The sequence below is a fragment of the Callospermophilus lateralis genome, chromosome 11 (assembly GCF_048772815.1).
Source record: "Callospermophilus lateralis isolate mCalLat2 chromosome 11, mCalLat2.hap1, whole genome shotgun sequence".
Classification (NCBI taxonomy): domain Eukaryota; kingdom Metazoa; phylum Chordata; class Mammalia; order Rodentia; family Sciuridae; genus Callospermophilus; species Callospermophilus lateralis.
Genome location: NC_135315.1, coordinates 13,136,033 through 13,153,467, shown reverse-complemented (window position 1 = coordinate 13,153,467; position 17,435 = coordinate 13,136,033). Strand labels below are relative to the sequence as shown.

General features: G+C 49.9%; 1 non-coding gene across 1 annotated transcript; it reads right to left on the bottom strand.

The window, feature by feature from the left end:
• Window positions 1-4,452: 4,452 nt before the first annotated feature.
• On the bottom strand, window positions 4,453-4,526 carry Trnaa-cgc (transfer RNA alanine (anticodon CGC)). Its single transcript has one exon. It is a non-coding gene; the product is annotated as a tRNA-Ala (tRNA).
• Between the last annotated feature and the right edge of the window lie 12,909 nt (window positions 4,527-17,435).

Below are 17,435 nucleotides of genomic sequence, written 5' to 3'. Positions count from 1 at the left end.
AACCCCTTCCCGCCCAGGAGAGTGTGTTCCAAAGATCGCAGCTAAGAAATGGCGCGGGAGTGCCCCTTCCTGCCATGCCTGTCCACGTGGGCCCACGGCTGCCCTCCTGCCTGCCCCTGGGAGCTGAGTGAGATGCCCTGGAAGGCGTTTCCTTGTCTCCCCAGATGCTGCAGTGTATCCCCACGGCCTGGACCTCAGGCCGAGACTCCTCTGGTTCCCTCCCTGTGCCCCTGAGGACATCCTGGCTTCTGGCTTGGCATGGAAGAAGGCAGGGACTCTGTTTCCTGCTGTCCCCTTTTCCTCCTGCCCTTTGCCCCGCCAGCTCTGCGACTGCTCCCAGTGTCCCCACACCATCTGTCCCGCGTGGCACTCCTAGTCCGTGCTTTGGCCCCTCTTTGGTCTCGTTGCTTGCCTAAACCTTTGAGTCAAAGTTTCTGTTCACAACTCTGCTGGATCCTCCATGGACACCAACCTCCCTTCTGGAACCTTCTTTCCTCCTCACTTCCCCCCCATTCTGCAGTCTGGGAACCCACTGTATCCCTTGCCTCCTCAGTTCGCAGAGCCAAGCCCCCAAATCCCACCAACATCTATTTCTGAAGAATCCAGTTACACCAATTGTCGGCCCTAGGCTTGGTCTATGAGGAAAGAAACTCCTTCACTGGGATACAGATCTCTCCAGAAGTTGCAGATTGAACTCAGGGCCCTTTATCACTGAGCTACATCACTAGTTCTTATGATTTTTTATTTTGAGACCGGGTCTTGCTAAGTTGCCCAGCTGGCCTTGAACTTGCAACCCTCCTGCCTCAGCCTTCCGAGTTGCTGGGATTACCTGTGTGTGCAGCTGTGCCAGGCAGCCAGGATTTATTTTACCCTTTGGATTAATTAGCTTTTTTTTTTGTCACCGTGACCAAAATGCCTGACAATAACTTGAGGAAAGATTTATTTCGTCTCCTGCTTTCAGAGGATGCAGTGTGTTGTTGGCTGGCTTCAGGGCATCATGATGGAAGAGCGTGGCAGAGGAAAGCTGTCAGTGCACGGCAGCTGGGGATGGCGGGGAGAAAGAAAAGGACTGAAGGAAGACCTTCCAGGGCACCCCCCTCCCCCGGCCGTGACCTACTTCCCCCAACTGGGTCCCGTTCCTCAGTGGTCCCTTAGCTATGAGTGGATTAATTCCCTGATGATGAGCACAGCTAGGCTCAGATGCGGGGCTCTGAGGCAACTCTGCAGAGCCCCCGTGACTCAGTCACTGCCTGCAAGCCCACCTCTGAACCTTGCTACCTTGGGAACCATGCTCTCAGTACAAGAGCTTTGGGGAACACTCCAGGTCCCAACCATAACAACCTTACTCTGTCCCAGGCGCTGGCTAAGAACTTTATGCGGGTGTCTTCATTCACTCCCTGTGACATCCACAGAGTGCTTCTGGCTATGTATATTTTTTTTTCCTGAGGAAGGGAGAGTGTGGTAAGCAGCCACACGGTACAGCCTGGAAATGGATCTGAATTCGGAGCTTCCAGGTTTAATGGAGATGTCATGCTGCATCCCGGGAGCGGGTCTCCCCCACGAGGCTGCAGCCAGCTCCTCCAATGTATGTTTGGATGTGTCTACCTCGAGGTGGAGATGGTGGATTCTCAGGGACACTGGATGGAGACCCGGATCTATGAGATTGACCAGCCATGGTGTCTCTGTAGTTAGACGAACAGAACTTCCAGGGTCTGTTTGCACCAGGTCAACCAGAACAAAAGCGTAATCAATTTAAATGTCACCAAATTCAAAGACCTACACAATGGGGCCGCAACTGATTTATGGCTAGACCGCTTACCTAGGAAGAAACATCCTGAACCCCGAATATCCAGTGATTGATGTGGTGTTTGAGTTTCACAAAAGCTGGCCTGAGAACTTGCACTTTTTTTTTTTTCCGGAAAAATCCTATACATGGTCAGAAAGCTCCGCTCCGTGTGAGCTCTCTTCTTCTCTGAGAGACAGGGCTGCACATACTGTCTCTGGGGGTCTGTTGACCTTTGTTTTGCTGTCCTTTAATAACTCTTTGCTTGTACCTTGCTTTCATTGTGTCCTGAAAGTCTTTTCAGTGGCACAGGTCAAGAGCCAGCCTGGGGCCAAGTTGAGGTCCCACTACCCACTTGGAAGGAACCTTTCCGGTGACAAGATCATTAAGTGTATGTGAAATGCTTTTTGCTGTGGGGCCAGTTGTGGGGCGGGTGCAGGTGAAGCAGAGGCCGGTCTCCTTCTTTGTGATCTGCTGGAGGAGAGGAGTCAGCAGGACTTGGCTCTTGTTGGGGGGTCACCCCTCAGCCCCTAGCCCCACCTGGGCTCCACCCATGAGCAGTCTGCAATTCCTCTCCCAGTCGGGCTTCTCTCTGGCTCCTCTATTTGTGCTGCTGCCCGGGAGACTTTTATAAGTGACCCAGCTTATCTGCCCTCTGCTGACCAGCTTGTCTGAAACCTCTCTTGGCTCCCCACTGCCTCCAAAATAGAGTCCAAAATATGGAGTTCAAGGGTCGTTTGTCTCTGGCCTTGTTATGGTTTGGATAAGAGGCGAATGCAGGAATGCTCAGAAGTGGAGAGATTAGATTGAGAGCTGTAACCTGACTGGTCCATCCTCCTTTGACTGGGCGGTCACTGTAGGCAGGTGGGGTGTGGCTGGAGGAGATGGGTCATTGGGAGTGTGCCCTGGAAGGGTGCATCTTCCCTGTGGCCCCCTACCCTTCAGTTTCTCCTGCTTCCTGACCCTCCATGAGCAGAGCAGCTTTCCTCTGCTGGCCCTTCCCCCACGACGGGCCGCCTCACCTCGGGCCCACAGCAATGGAGTCAGCCATCTATGGACTGAGACCTCTGAAACCGTGAGCCCCAAATGAACTTTTCCTCCTGTAAGTTGTTCTTGTTGGGAATTTTGGTCACAGCAGTGCAAAAGCTGATGCGAACAGTTCCAACCTAAGTTTCCAATGTCCAGGCTCCTGTCTCAGGTGGGCCCTGGGCTCAGCCTCAGCAAACAGCCTTGCCAAACATGCCCAAAGTCCTGTGGTGGACCTAGAATGTGCCCTTCCACCTGGGAAGCTCCCTTTCATCCTTAAACTTCACAAAGGATCACACTAGTTGCCCTGGTCACCCACTCCTCTAGCCTACATGGGCCTCTGTACTGCCCTTTGGCGTGGCCTTTGATGGTGGAGATACCTCACTGTGGATCCTGATGGAGGTGACCATGTGGGGCTGTGCAGGAGCCTCCCTTCCTTGCAGGAGATACAGGCTAATGATGTTCAAGATGATGGGACATCAAGTGGGCAACTTACTAGCCTAGGGCCATGGTTCCCAGACTGTGTTCCTAGGTACCCCTGAGTGCTGTAGTGCCCTCCCAGGGGTACCAGGGATATTTTAAATGTCCAAGGGAAACATGGCAACATCTGTCAGACCACCACTACTAGGCCTGCCAAGGAATGGCTCTAGACTTGCTCCAGGTCTCTCCAAAACCTGGCAAAGAAGTGGCCATTCTTGAGCTATTTAATCAGGCAGATGTCTGAGAGTCTCATGGTATGTTTGTTCAATGCCCTTGAAACAGAGGGAATGCAAAAGGACCCAGAAAGAATAACAAGAATATTCATGACCTGGGAATATGTGTCAGAGATGAAGACAAGATCAAAGAGCGGCTTCTAGGGGAAGGGCTGGTGAAATGTCACACGCGGATGTTGCTGGAAACAACCCAACTGTCCATCCACTGGGGCCTCCATGCAACAGGACTTCTGCAGCTACGGAACAGAATGCAGATGGAGGCATGGAGACCCAGCTACCGAATAAAAAGAAGGAGAAGGTGTTTCTTTTGGCCTAGGAGCACTGTGAAAAAATTCCTGAGGTCCCCAGGGAGCCATTTATCCTAAGTTTGGGATCCTCTAGTTCAGAAAAAAGTTGTTTGGTATTTGCAACTTTTCTCTGAGTTTCAAATTAAAATATGAAGCACTGGGTTGGTTTAGAGTCCTTTCAGAGGCTCTTCATGGATAGAGGTGTCTCTGCCACCGTGGCAGGTAGATGGCTGGAGTTGAAGAGCCAGGCTCCTGAAAGTGCCATCTCCAGCCACCTCAGGTTTCTCTGCATCTCCACGAGCAGGTGAGCATAATTCCAAAGAAAACATGTGTGATACTAGGTCAAGACAATGCAGGGAATCCATCTGTCCAACTCCATCCTAAGAAAACACGCGGAAGAAGAATAAACCAAGTTAGCCATCAGAGGGCAGAGTTAGCTTTTCTCCTTATAAAATCGGAGATGCATTTGAATTAAAAAAAAAAAAAGATTCTTTGAAGGTGCGAGTTCTGTGTTGAGCAGACAAATGTGTAACTCGATGAAGAGGTAAGTGTAAAGCACTGACTTTGAACTCTAAAAAGCCAATTTTCAAAGCACCCATGCATGTTAGGTTACAAGTTTATGTCATTTTTTTTTTAATGTGTGTGTGTGGTGCTGGGGATTGAACCCAGGGCCTTGTGCATGCGAGGCAGGCGCTCTACCAACTGAGCTACATCCCCAGCCCCCTATGTCATTTTCTTAACAACAAAAACAACAACAGATAGAACAAATGCACAATGTCCAAGGAAAGTCAGTAGTCCCTGGGAGTTGAACCCATTCTGGGAACTACATTTTAAAAACAGACCTTGCAGTCTAGAGGTTCCACAGAGGCCAGTGGCTAGGGTGTCTTGAAATGATGGCACCTACAGAAGTGTGCAGAGGGAGGCGGATGCCATTGACTTTGCTGTCAGTGAGGTCGGGTCCTCTCTCAGATGTGAAGCTGTGAAGCTGGTTTATTTGGTGCAGTTCTTCAGGGCAGAGCAAATCCAGAAGATAAAAAAAGAATTGAGGCAGAGAAAAAAGTTTAGTTACTTGAACTGCCTGACTCCAGCCACCCCTGTGCATAAAATTCACTGTGACTTTGGGGACATCAGGCACAGGCTGTATGAGATGGTGACCTTGGGTGCCTAATGGGTAAAATTGGTACAGGTTGACCTGCCACGGTTGAAGTGGGGTGGGGATAGGGGAATGACACCCACTCAGCCTCTCTTTCACCCTCTCCTCTCCTATGGACCCTTAGGGATGCCCAAGGATCCCTCACAGTCCAGTGTGAAAAACATGGAGCTGGTCACTTATCCCAGTTCCACCACTTTTTAGCTGTGTGCCCTTGGACAAGTCACCCCTTTAAGCCTCCTGTGAGACAGTGAATAGTTTATATGGTTAGGTACAATAATGTTCACCAGGGGCCTGGCCCACGCCTGGCTCAGCATGTGCACCCAGGCACATGGACTGTGATCCACCCAGCCTGCGTCCCTTGCCCATTCCTTGGTCTGTCGCCAGGGAGCAGGGCCACCGGGTCGAGGAAAGCTAAAGATGTGTTCCACGGTCCACTTCTATGGCTGCCTGCAATTCCTGTCGCCTGTTCGAGCAACCCTGGTGATCTCATTAACAATTATGTAATTACAGTGATAATGTGTTGTAGATGGGATTCCTCAGGAAACAGACAATGGGAACGAGTTGGAGTGCTGGTAGGAGGGTGTCCTGGAGCCAGGCCCTTGGGGAATGGCGGTGGGAAGGAGCTGGCTAGGGAGGAGCCCAGCTGGTGTTCAGGCTCAACCCCTAGGTGGCTCTCTGCAGCTGAAGCGATTCCCAGAGAAAGGGGCTGATAGAGGAAGGTCATCCCTTTGGTGGGTGGGGTGTGGGGGATGGGACAGAACAGGGGACTTTATTGAAGGGGGGCCAAGTGGTGCTTCACCACATCGTGATAACTGTCCTTATCATCATCACCACTTCTCTGCTTGACTGTGATCTCCTTGGGGACAACAGGGCCAGATCTGGGTTTGCCCACTGTTGTCTCCATGTCCAGCTCCAACTGAGACTGTGGCTCTTGGGAGGGCCCTCAATGCCGACATGCCCATTGGACATGCCACCTTTTATGTGCATGGTTTGTATAAGTCTTCTGTCTGCAGCCTCTGTCGTGGAGGCAGGCATTATGAGGAGATGGAGGGTCAGGGAGGGGGGTGATGTGCAGGGCAGGTGAGAAGCAGGGCCTGCAGGAGGCAGTGTGCGGGATCTAGTGATGATGCGGCCAGCTTGGCCAGCCTGGTTGGCACAGATGATCAGATCTGTGCTCGGGCCACCCCTTCCAGGACTTCTGGCTTCTTTGCTGTGACCTGGTGTCCAAGTTAAATAACCTCTCCTGGAAACGGAGAGGTTCTGGGAGCTTGCTTGGGACCTCCTTCCCGGCACCAGCTTGATAGGCAGCCAGCTTCTGCCTGGGCCCCTCCCTCCTCCAGCCCTGCTCTGCTGTCCTGTGCAGCTCACTGCCCAGCCTAAGGTGCAGGGAGACACGGAGCTCACTGGAATAGAGCTAACCTGAACCATCATCGTGCTGCGGGCAGGTATGGCGGGCATCTCTAATACGTAAATCCCAAACCCAAACTGTTCCCAAATCCAAAAGCCTTGGAGCACTGACATGACGCCACAGGTGGACAGTTCTACATCTGACCTCATGGGGCAAACACAGGTGCATGACACACAGCTTTTTCAGCATCCCAGGGGGAAAAGGCCCCCCAGTTCCTTTTGGCTGCAATGTAACTTTCTCTTCACATGCCCAGATTCCTATATCACCACAAAGTTACCATAATGACACCTGTGCAGGCCAGATTCTCAACCAGGTCCCTCCCGATGCCCACCCCAGGCCAAGACCTCCATGCATTATCCACGATTTTGTTTTTTCTTATTCTCTGTTCTACTGTGTAATAGCTAGCACATACCCCTGTGGGTAGCAGCAATAAGAAAAAGAGGAAGGATTTACTTACGTCTATCGTGTAGCCCAGGAAGCCACACTGGGGAGAAATGGCACTGGGAGTGGGGGTGAGGAATGTCTCACAGAAGGTGTGGTGTGTGGCTGACCGCCATCCAGGGCCCCAAGAGACAGGGGGACACACTTGACATTCCAGGCTGAAGGTGATGAACAGAAGTTAATGAAAAATAGAACAACACCACATAAAGCTAAAATTACGTCCAAGACTAGGTGTATAAGGTGTATGTAAAACAAATGAATCTCATGTTTAGACTTGGAGCCTATCCCTCCCATATCTCTTTATATACATGTGAATATTTTAAAACCTGAAAAAAAAAAAACACCCAAAACCCCAATTCTTAACACTTCTGCTCCCAAGCATTTCAGATAGGGGATACCCAATCTGTGCTTTGATTTGAGAGTTTTCTATAGCAGCAGGAGGTTGAGGGATGTTGATCAGAGGAACATTTGCTGAGGGCCAAGGGCAAAGGCACAGGTTGATCAAACACAGGCCTTCAAACCAGTAACTCTAAGGCAAGTTAAATAACCTCTCCTGGACTCAGCTTGCTAATCTGTCCAGTGGGAATAGCAGCATTTCCTTCATTAGGTTGTTCTAAAGATTCAATCAAGTTCCATTTTGCAAAGAATCTGGTACTTGGTCGGCGTTGAAGAAATCTTAGCTCCCACCATTTCATTCTCCCCTAAGGAAACAAAGAGGTTCTGGGAGCTTGCTTGGGACCACCTTCCTCAGCAATGTCTTAGAAAGGAGGAAGGAGGAAGGGCCAATGGAGCAGCAGCAAAGACAGCCCTGTGTTTAGGGGGGGAACAAAAACGCACTGAAAGCTCCAGAGAGCGCTACTGTATGGGAATAATTATGGCTGCTATTTTTGTGCATTTGTTTAATAATGTTAATTTGGCGACAGCCTGATATTATAACATCCTCTCTCGCACGGAGGTGGCTTTAGTTCCTTAGTCACCAGAATCCATTTGCATTTTTCCTGTGGGGTTTGAAGCTGGGAAGCTGGTGACTCACAGCTGGAGGGTGGGGGAGCTCTAGGAAAGGCCCTTCTGCGTGTGGGGGCAGAGGAGGAGGGCATTAGCTCCTGGCCATGTTGCCCTGCGGTGGGGAGAAGCTGAAACCTGCTCAGCCTCCCTGGCAATGGTCTTCTGAGCCTCTTCCACCCTGGCAAAGAAGTGGCCCTTCTTGAATCATTTCATCAGGCAGATTTCTTGGAGGAGAACTTGCAATGTGGATGTGGAACATCCTTGGATCAGAGAGAAAGCACAGGGCTCGAAAGACCAACAGGATAGTCGCAACTTGGAAATTTGTGTCAGAAAATGAAAACAAGATCAAAGAATGTCTTCTGGGGGAGGGCCGGCAAAATTTGACTAGTGGATGTTGCTGGAAACAGCCCAAATGTCCATCCGCTGGTCACTGGGGGAGTCTATCCCACAGGGCACAAGCAGCTACAGAACAGAATGAGGACTGAGGTGCAGAAGCCAGAGATGGGGCGAGGGGAAGTTTCTCACAGTAGAATTCCACTCAAAAACGAGGAATGAATGGTATCAGAACAACATCTTTTGCAAACACAAGTAAAACAATGAACCTGGGCCAGGACGTCAATGATCACTAACTTTACAAAAGATGCCACAGGTCTCCTGAAGTTTTATTGACAGTAGATCAGACCTGCTTCCAATTGAGCCTCTAGAGCCACCCACCACTTCAGAGGACATAGAAGGAACAGAAGAAAATATTCATCAACACCATGGGGATCCAGTCAGGAAAATGTAAGCTATGGGACACTCTGCAGCCACCAAGGGAGGGTGAGGAGGAGACACCCAGAGAGGAAAGGAAACGCAGGAGGCAGGAATCGTCTTGGCAATGCAAGGCTATTAGATGGCTCTTGATAAATGAAAACACATATCCATAATGTATTTATTAACTTATTATTTATTATATATATTTATATAAATGTGTATTTTAGACAATAAATGGGAAAAGTATGAACTTTCACCTGGATATCTGATGAAATTAAGAAATTACTGTGGACCTGGGGATGTAACTGAGTGTGGAATGCTTGCCCTGCATTCCATCCTCAGCAAAATAAATAAATAAATAAATTTTTAAAAAAGAGAGAAAAGAAAAAGAAAAATTCGTTACTTTTTGAAGTGTATGCTTGGTGGTACGATATTAAAAGAACCCTCATTTCTTGTGGAGGTACAGTGAAATATTTACCAAAGAAATGATATGCGTTTTGAGATTTGCTTCTAAATAACCCAACAGTAGAACACGGGTTGGTCCTTGTTGAAGCTGAGAGACAGGTACGGAGGGGTTCCCTGGGGCTTCTTTTCTACCTTTGAATAAGGAGGACTATTTCATATTCCTATTTTTAAGCAGTGGATCTGCTGCAGACCTCAGGTTTGGTGTCGGATCCATCCAGCCTCCAGTTCTTGGGCTCTGGGGACCAGCTGAAGGTCAGTCAGCTTTGCACTGTCCCTGACCACCTCACCCTTGGCAGAATTAACCCTCTTTTCCTTCCAGCTCCCAACTCACATGTCAGGATGGCCATCAGCTCAAATTTTCAGATTGGACTGCCCGTCTTGCTCTGTGAACCGTGAGCTCTCCACAGCCCTGACGAGGCCTGTTGGCATCTTGGGAGTCAAGGCGAATCACTTCCCTGGGTTCCCTCTGCTGTACAGTAGGTTGGAGAACTTCCGAGGTAGAATTTCAGTGAGTACAGAAGGGGATCTACTAGACTGACAGAAAGTGAAGCTAGGTGGTCCTAAAGTGCAGACCATCCTCCCAGGGGTGTTTGGCCATATCTGGATATTTGGGGGAAGCCACAGAGAAGACGGGTATGTGTGCTACTGGCAGCTAGCGGGTAGAGGCCAAGGACATTGCTGAACAACCTGCCTGCAGAGGACAGCCCTCCCCCGCCCCAACAAAGAAGTTTCTGGTTTCAAGGGCTAAGAGTGCTGAGGTCGAGGAATTGTGGGCTGTTTCCATGGAAAGGGGGGGATACAGTGTGTTTAGCCCTGCCTCTGGGGAGGGGAGCTGGAGCCTCCATTCTGCAGAGCCACGAGCAGCCGTGGCTTGTGTTGAGTGCACACTGTGCAATGGTCACCAGGTCTGCATGGGAGGCCAAGGGCTGCATCTCTGCAGTGCTGTGTGCGGGTGATGAGGAACTGAAAGAAAAACGAACTGCCAGAGGAACTGGGCTCAGCTCCTGGACCCCAGCTCCTGTCAGCTCCGCACCTCAGATCGCAGCCTCCAGGTTTCATTCTCCTGCTGTTGGTTGCTGGGGTTTGCTCTAGAATTTAGGTAACAGGCAGTGAGGACCACTGTGTCCTCTATGTTTGTGGAGAAAAGCAGAACATTGTAAAAGTAGAGCTGGGTGAAAGTGAGAAACAGACCATATATAGAAGGTGGTGTCCTTTATTTCAATTAAAACATACATGCGAAAATATGCATCTTAAGGAGTGCATGTAAACCAAAGATATGTATTAAACACTTTGGGATGGTTGCTAATGGAATCGGGAAGGGAGAAAAAGAAAAGAAGAAGGAAAGGAAGGCCAAGGTCCAGGACTTGCATGGACCAGTGGTGCTGGGCACTGTGAACTGGAGAGTAAGATCAACTCAGATTTTTACACTGGGATTTGGAACAAATAAATACAGTGAACTCAGAGAGGGTGGAAGCTGGCATAGAAGGTGTTAACTAAATGGCAGCAATAACCAAAATCATATATTAGCCTTGATTTAACTATTATGGATAGGGTCCCAGGGCAAATTATTAAAAATACTGCAGATCATTTTTCCGTTTCTTTCCTTTTTTCCCCAATCCTACAAAGAGTCCACCACTGAGTTTCTAAGGACTCCCTGGGGGAACATGGAGCACGCTTCCAAGGGGACAGGTGGCAGGAGTCCTTGGAAGAGACCAGGGAGATCAACCAACCCATGGGGAGCATGCCTGGGGAGGAGTGAGTGAGAAAGAAACCCCAGAGGTGTGATTTGTGGCATTCCTGAGTACACTGGACATCAGGCATCAAGGTCCTGCCCAGTGTGAGGGCCCTGGCATCTCACTGTGCTGGACGATGGGTGTCTAGCCACTTAATAGCTGCTGTCACTCCCATCCCATTGGATTCCTGGGCAACCCCGGGGAACCTGGATTTCTCACCTCCCATCTGAGCTCCAAGTCAGATTTTATTTGGTGGCACTTTCACTTTTCAGTAGCAAAGTTTATCCTCACTACACTTGTTTTTCTTTGTACCCCTCACAGCCACCGAGCTCTCCTACTGGTCATTTGTTTCACGGCGCCCTGGGATGGATCTGGGAAAATGGAGTGTGGAAGCCAGAATTAGACAAAAGCTTGTCTCCAGGATCTGAGCCTGATCTTTTCCACCACTTTCCTTGGAGTCAGCTTGTTGGGATGTACCAGATGACCCTTGGTCACACACTCACTAACCAGTCCATGCTTGGGGACTCTTTCCCAGTCATTAGCAAGTGAGAGTGTGGTGAGTTTATCTGACTGTGGAAGAGACGCATTTGCCATGCTGGGATTTAGAACTGTTGGTACCTAGTCCTGGGGGATGCCCTCGAAATACAACTTGTAGAGCAATGCAAATGTGACTGGTTGTGTGACCTTGAGTGAGTCCCTAAACCTCTTTAGGTCTCAGGATCCTTTAGTGTACCAGATTAAGAGAGTGAAATGAAATAATGCTTACAAAACACCTACAAGGTGCCAAGCACTCTGATAAGGTCTCTCTGTGTGTGCTGGTGATGATGATATTTGGTGAGGCCCTTCTGTGGGAGCTGAAGTCTGGTGTCTAAACCGACACTCACAGGAGACTGTGCCTGGATTCAAGATGGTGGATCTGTTCTTGGATGAGTCCTAAATCTATGAGCTGCCATTTTGGGGCCCCTCCATCCTTGATCACTTAAGGCATCTGTGGCTTTCACAGATGACACCCACCTGGAGCCTCTTGTTGGGCCTATTGAAATTGAGTCTCTTCATCATTTTGTTAATAGAAAGAACAATCCGTTGGGGCTGGGACTGTGGCTCAGTGGTAGAGTGCATGTGTGAGGCACTGGGTTTGATCCTCGGCACCACATAAATGTAAAATAAAGATATTGTGTCCACCTGAAAAAAAAACTGGGAAATAAATATTTTTTTTAAAAATAACAATCTGAGGAGACTTTGCATTGTACATAGTGTTTGGATCTTTTTTAAAAATAGACTTCGTAGTGTTTCCACACAGGTTGTACTGTATCTCAAAAGGGGAGGTGTATAAGTGTAAGCGAACTTAAAACAGAAATTAACCTTGGTTCAGTCGGCTGTGAAGATGCGATACGTGGTCTTTTTATTGTCTGGTCAGAAAACTCCAAAGCCCTCGAGCTTTGCTCTTTTTGCGACTGCAGATTGCAAAATGAATTATTCAAAGGCCAGAGACGAAGATGGGCCTACGCTTTATCGCTGGAGCCCTGAGACTGCACGGTCATTTCTGAAGATTCATGGGTCCTGCTCAGGGAATCCAGAAGTCTACCCTTGGCCCTGACATTGGGAGGGAACACCCTGGCTCCAGAAACCCAAGCTCTGCCATCCTGGTTCTCAAGGGCACGCGGTTGCTGCAGCCCAGTGAATACCGGCTCATGGGGCAAAGGGCTCAGGAGCAGAGAGGCTGGCGTGGACTTGAGCCCAAGGTACTGGGAAGGTGGGGCTGCACAGGCTGGGAGGGAGCAAGGAGGATTCGGGGGCTTCAGACTCCCTGACTGCCCCCTCAGCACCGTTTTCTTCCTTTTCTACATTTTGTTTGGGAAGCTACTCCTCCCCAACTAGACTCAGGAGAAGATGGCTTTGTCTTCGGCTCCAGTGATAGATCCCAGTAGGTCCAAGCTGGTGGTTCTCAACCCTGGCTTCACATTAAAATCATCTGGGGGCCTTTGAAAACATCCAGGTGTCTGGAATCCAACCCCTGAGGCTTAGAGCATGATGTCATGCCTTGACATCGCCTGGGATGCAGGTTGTGACCCAAGGACAACATCAGAATCCCTGGGCTGGCAGAATAATGGCCAGAGCCGGATCAGTGGGCCCTGGGCGGTCAGCTTTCCCCCCAAACTGCTCTTTCTAATAGCGAGGAGGGGTGTCGGGTGTGTAAAGAAAGTTCCTCCTAGGCCATGAGCAGGGTGAGGGGTTAGAAGAGCAGGGCTGGGACGTGACAGGCCAGCAGAGCGTGGCTCAGTCATGGAGACTCTGAGCCCACACAGCCATGAGTCAGTTTGACTTCTCCACTGGGCACCACAAGAATCCCCATCTAAGTTTTGAATGTGGCTACTACTTCTTCTCCTTCCCAGGGAAGAGAGCCTGAGGGTGCTACCTGACCTGTGGATGGAGAAACTGAGGCTCAAAGCATTCTAGCAATTTGCTCAGAGGGAGTGGCTGGAGTACCTCCTCTGGGTTTGAGCGCAGTCACCTGGGAACAGCACCCGGGAAGCATCTTTCTGCCCTTCACTTAGCGTGAGAGTGGTGCCTCTCGATTTCGAACTTCAGGAGTTGGCTGACCCAGGGCCCCATCCCCAGAGCATTATCCAGGAGAGCAGATGGTGGGCTGGAAGCCCCCCTTCTGCCCTTCCCCTGTGGCTGGGAGGAAGAACAGGACAGTGAATTCTGCTGCTTCTCCTGGCACCACCCTTCCTCCTGCAGTGGCCTGACATGTGCCTCCCATGACACCATCTTGTTCTCTGGGGGTCCCCCAGTGTCTGATATCTAAATTTCATACCATTAGGGTATCATCTGGGTGCTTCTGGTTGGGGGCCGGGGCTGGGGGCTCATTGCTTGAGTTTGGTTGAGTTTTGCCTGTAAATCTCGTCTTTAGAGTTGGGACAGAGCTGGAAGCAAAGCCGAGAGATGGCTTTAGCCACCTCCCCTCATTATAGGAATGAAAAAGCTGAGGTCCCCAGGAAATTATGACTCTGTATAAGGACCACTGCTTCCCTGGAATTAGCAGGGAAAGGGTCCCTTGTGTGAAAGTCCTTAGGGTGGGGCCACCCAGAGAGAGAATCAGCCTTCCAGCAGGTGCACAGGGCATGCTGGTTCTCCCTTACACATCAGAGAGCTGAGGCAGGCCAGGGACGGTGTGATCTGTACAAGGTGACAGAGCACAGGTGTAGGATCCCAGCACAGGGACGTGAGAATCCAGAGACCTTCGCTCTGAGGGAACCAGTGATTGTGGACCCAGCCCCTGTCCTGGGAAACATGGGTCCTGGGTACCCGCCTATTTCTCATCACTTGCTGCACACCTGGAACCCAATTGCAAAGGCAGTCACCTCTGGGGGTGCACAGTTCCAGGGGTTGGAAGTTCTGGGGTTGAAGCCTGGCTATGGTTCACCACCTCCACTACCAAGGGGACTGCTGGATCTGCATGGTGTCACCGAGCCTCACCTCTCCTATGCCCCAGGGGACAGCAGCCATCAAGCTGGGCCCACAGGTACCACCAGCGGGGTCCCAGCCTTTGCTTGCTGGAGAATGGGCGTGTTTTGCAGAGGCCACAGGTCCATCCACCCCTGTGCCCACTCCCTACTCTCAGTGCTATGTCCTGAAGGCTAATCAAATTCCCAAGTGTCACATTAGTGTGCATGAGTGCGTTTGCCAGGTGCGGGTAACAAACCTGCCCTGTGTGCCCTGCCCATCTGGTGCACACATTCAGTGACCCGTGTGCCAATTTGCTAGGACCTTAAGGTGAAATACTGCTTTCCTCTCTGTCCTCTGCCCTTTTCCCACTTACAATGGTTAATTCTATATGCCTGAGTCACATTTCGTCCAACATTTTTCTGGATGGTTCTGTGTGTATTTTGGATGGACGCAATTAACATTTCAATCAGTTAAATGGTGACACTGAGAAGAGAAGTTATTCTCCATAATGTGAATCGACCTCATCCAATCAGTTGAAGATCTGAATAGAACAAAGACAGGGTTCTCCTGGGCTAAGAAGCTTCTGCACAAGCTGCCTCTTGACTTGAACTACAGCCACAGCTTGTCAGCTTCACCCATCAGATTTGGGTTGGATTTGCCAAACCTCCATAATTGCACCAACCAGTTCCTTAAAATATATCTTTCTTCCTACAGAGACATCCTGTTGGTTCTTTATCTGGGGACAAGGGACAATCACTCAAACATTAAGGGGGCTCTCCTTACGTATGGTCTTCTGGGGTCATCTCTGAGAGTTTGTGATATCCAGGGATTGCCTCTGATTCTCCCTCTTCAGGTCTGTGTTGCCCCGAAACTCTCCCTTCATCTGGTGATGTTGGGTAGGGCAATGTTGTGATTCACCCATCGGGCAAGAAGGAGGGCCAGGAGCTTCAGGTGGGAGGGATCCAGAGTCAGAACGGTTCCCTCTCGATGGCTGGGAATGATATTTATTCATATTTATTTATATAATCCACAGTACTTTGGCATCATATATGATTTCTGAGTTGAGTTTTTTTACTTGTAATGTTTGACATACAAATCTTTTGATTGTGGAGAAACTTACAAAATAGGCTCTGGTTCTGAGATTGATTTATAGAGGGGAAATGAGACAGTACTGGTGGCCCCAACCCCCAAGAGAGGAGAAAATGGCCTGTCCCTAAGCAACCTGCAGACTCTCTGTTCCAGGGCAAGCACGCCTTGATGTGGCCACTCATCCTCCAGTCTGGTAAAGTTCCATCCTAATCATGCCACAGTCAAAAAGCAGCTTATATTTAGGAGTGGATTCTATTTTTTCCTGTGTGCACAAAAACAAGCCTGGCATGGTGACAGAGAAAGAGTCTTTTAGAGAGAGAAAAGGATATCTTAGGAGCTAATTACAATGACAAAAATTGGAGTAGACAGCATCTAAACCATTGTCCAGCTTGGAAGTGCTTCCCCGTTGCCTCCAAGCATGCTGACTGACTCCTTTGCTACGGGTGGCACAGTGGCTTGATGTTGTTCTGCCCACTCAGCACTGCCCACAGTAACCAAAGAACACAAGGATCATCACAGGATGCCGATGGGAGCTGGGCCTGTGGTTGCTATCAGTTGATAGACTGGTTGAAAGTCACACACAAAGCAAAATGAACTGAATCATTGGAGTTGTGGGTGGGTATATGAGGAATGGGCTTGGAAGCAATTTCCACCAACCTCCTCAGAGCAGGAGGGGTTGCCTCAGGGTCGCTGGTGAATCAGTGGTTGGCTTCTCTTCTTTGCCCTCTACCATGCTGAAGCTATGAACCAACCTGCCTGCTAAGGGCCAAGTCATGTCCTCTCCCAAATTCTTACATTGAAGCCCTAATCCCCAGGACCTCAGAATGTGACTATGTTTGGAGACAGGACTTTAAGGGGGTGATCAAATTAAAATTGATCATCTAGTTAACTGCGGCAGACCCTAATCTAATTGGTTGGTGTATTTATAACAGGGAATCTGGACATACCAAGAGACCCCAGGGGCACATGGGCAGGAAGACTGTGGGAGTCACAGCAAGAAGGAGGCCATTTGCAAGCCAAGCAGGAGGCCTTAGAAGAAACCAATCCAGCCAACAACGTGACCTTTTGACTTCCAGCCTCGGGAACCATGAGAAAGTAAACTTCTGTTGTTTGAGCCTCTCGGTCTTGGTGGTTTCTGGCAGCCTGAGTTGAATAAGACGCTGCCTTTCCCCAGGCGCCGGCAGGGTGGCTTCCTGTACCTTGTGCCAGACCCCTCCAGGGTGGCTCTGCACCTAATGGCATCTCCAAGAGAAAAGCAGACACGGCAAAAAATACACAGCGAGGAGAGCATGATATTGTTTTTCTATCTAAAGCCTGAAAATCAAAAATGTGCAAGATGAGCCAACTCCTGGAGATCGGAGTGGGTCATGGCTGGCAGTGGCTCCTCCGCCATTTTCCTCCTGGGAACTTCACAGAGGTTTCCAGACTCCTAGAACAGGTGGGGTGACACCTGTTCCCCCCAGGACAACAGGTGTCACCCCACCTGTTCTTCTGGAAGCACCTGACTTGCCTACTATGTCAGATGTTCACCTATATTCACAGGCACCCTTGAGGGGGCAGCTGGAGCAGTCTGAGCCTGGCTAATTAGGCTCCAAATGCACTAGGTGTCACCAAATCCAGCTCCAAATCTCAGGGAGCTCCTTTGAAAGTTGCCTTGTACTTAGGTGATATAGACACCTGTCTATGTGATTAGACTATAGGGCCTTCAGTGGGAAATATGGCCCTTGTACACAGGGACAGTACCTCCAGGACCAGACACAGTGCCTGGTACTACTGACTCAGACCAATCGAATTCTCAAATTCTCATTGACAGAGTTCCCTCTTTGGGTTAAGGCATTAAAGGCCCCTGTTGAATCTGTGATTAAGGGGCCATGCTATTAAGATAGCTGCCAACACCTCTTTGTGAGTTCATCAGCGGTGGCCTCAGACCCGGCCTTAATGCCTGCCTGGGTTCAGGGCTGCTGGGCTCTGGAGGACGGGAGGAGGGAAGGTCCACCGCCTGGGTGGTGGGGTTCCGCAGGCAGGTGTGTTTTGTGGAGAGAGGTGTGACAGCATTTCAGGGGGAATGCCTGCTACACTTCTCAGAGCCAGCCACACCTCCCTATCAGAGTCATTTTTTGGCTGGATGA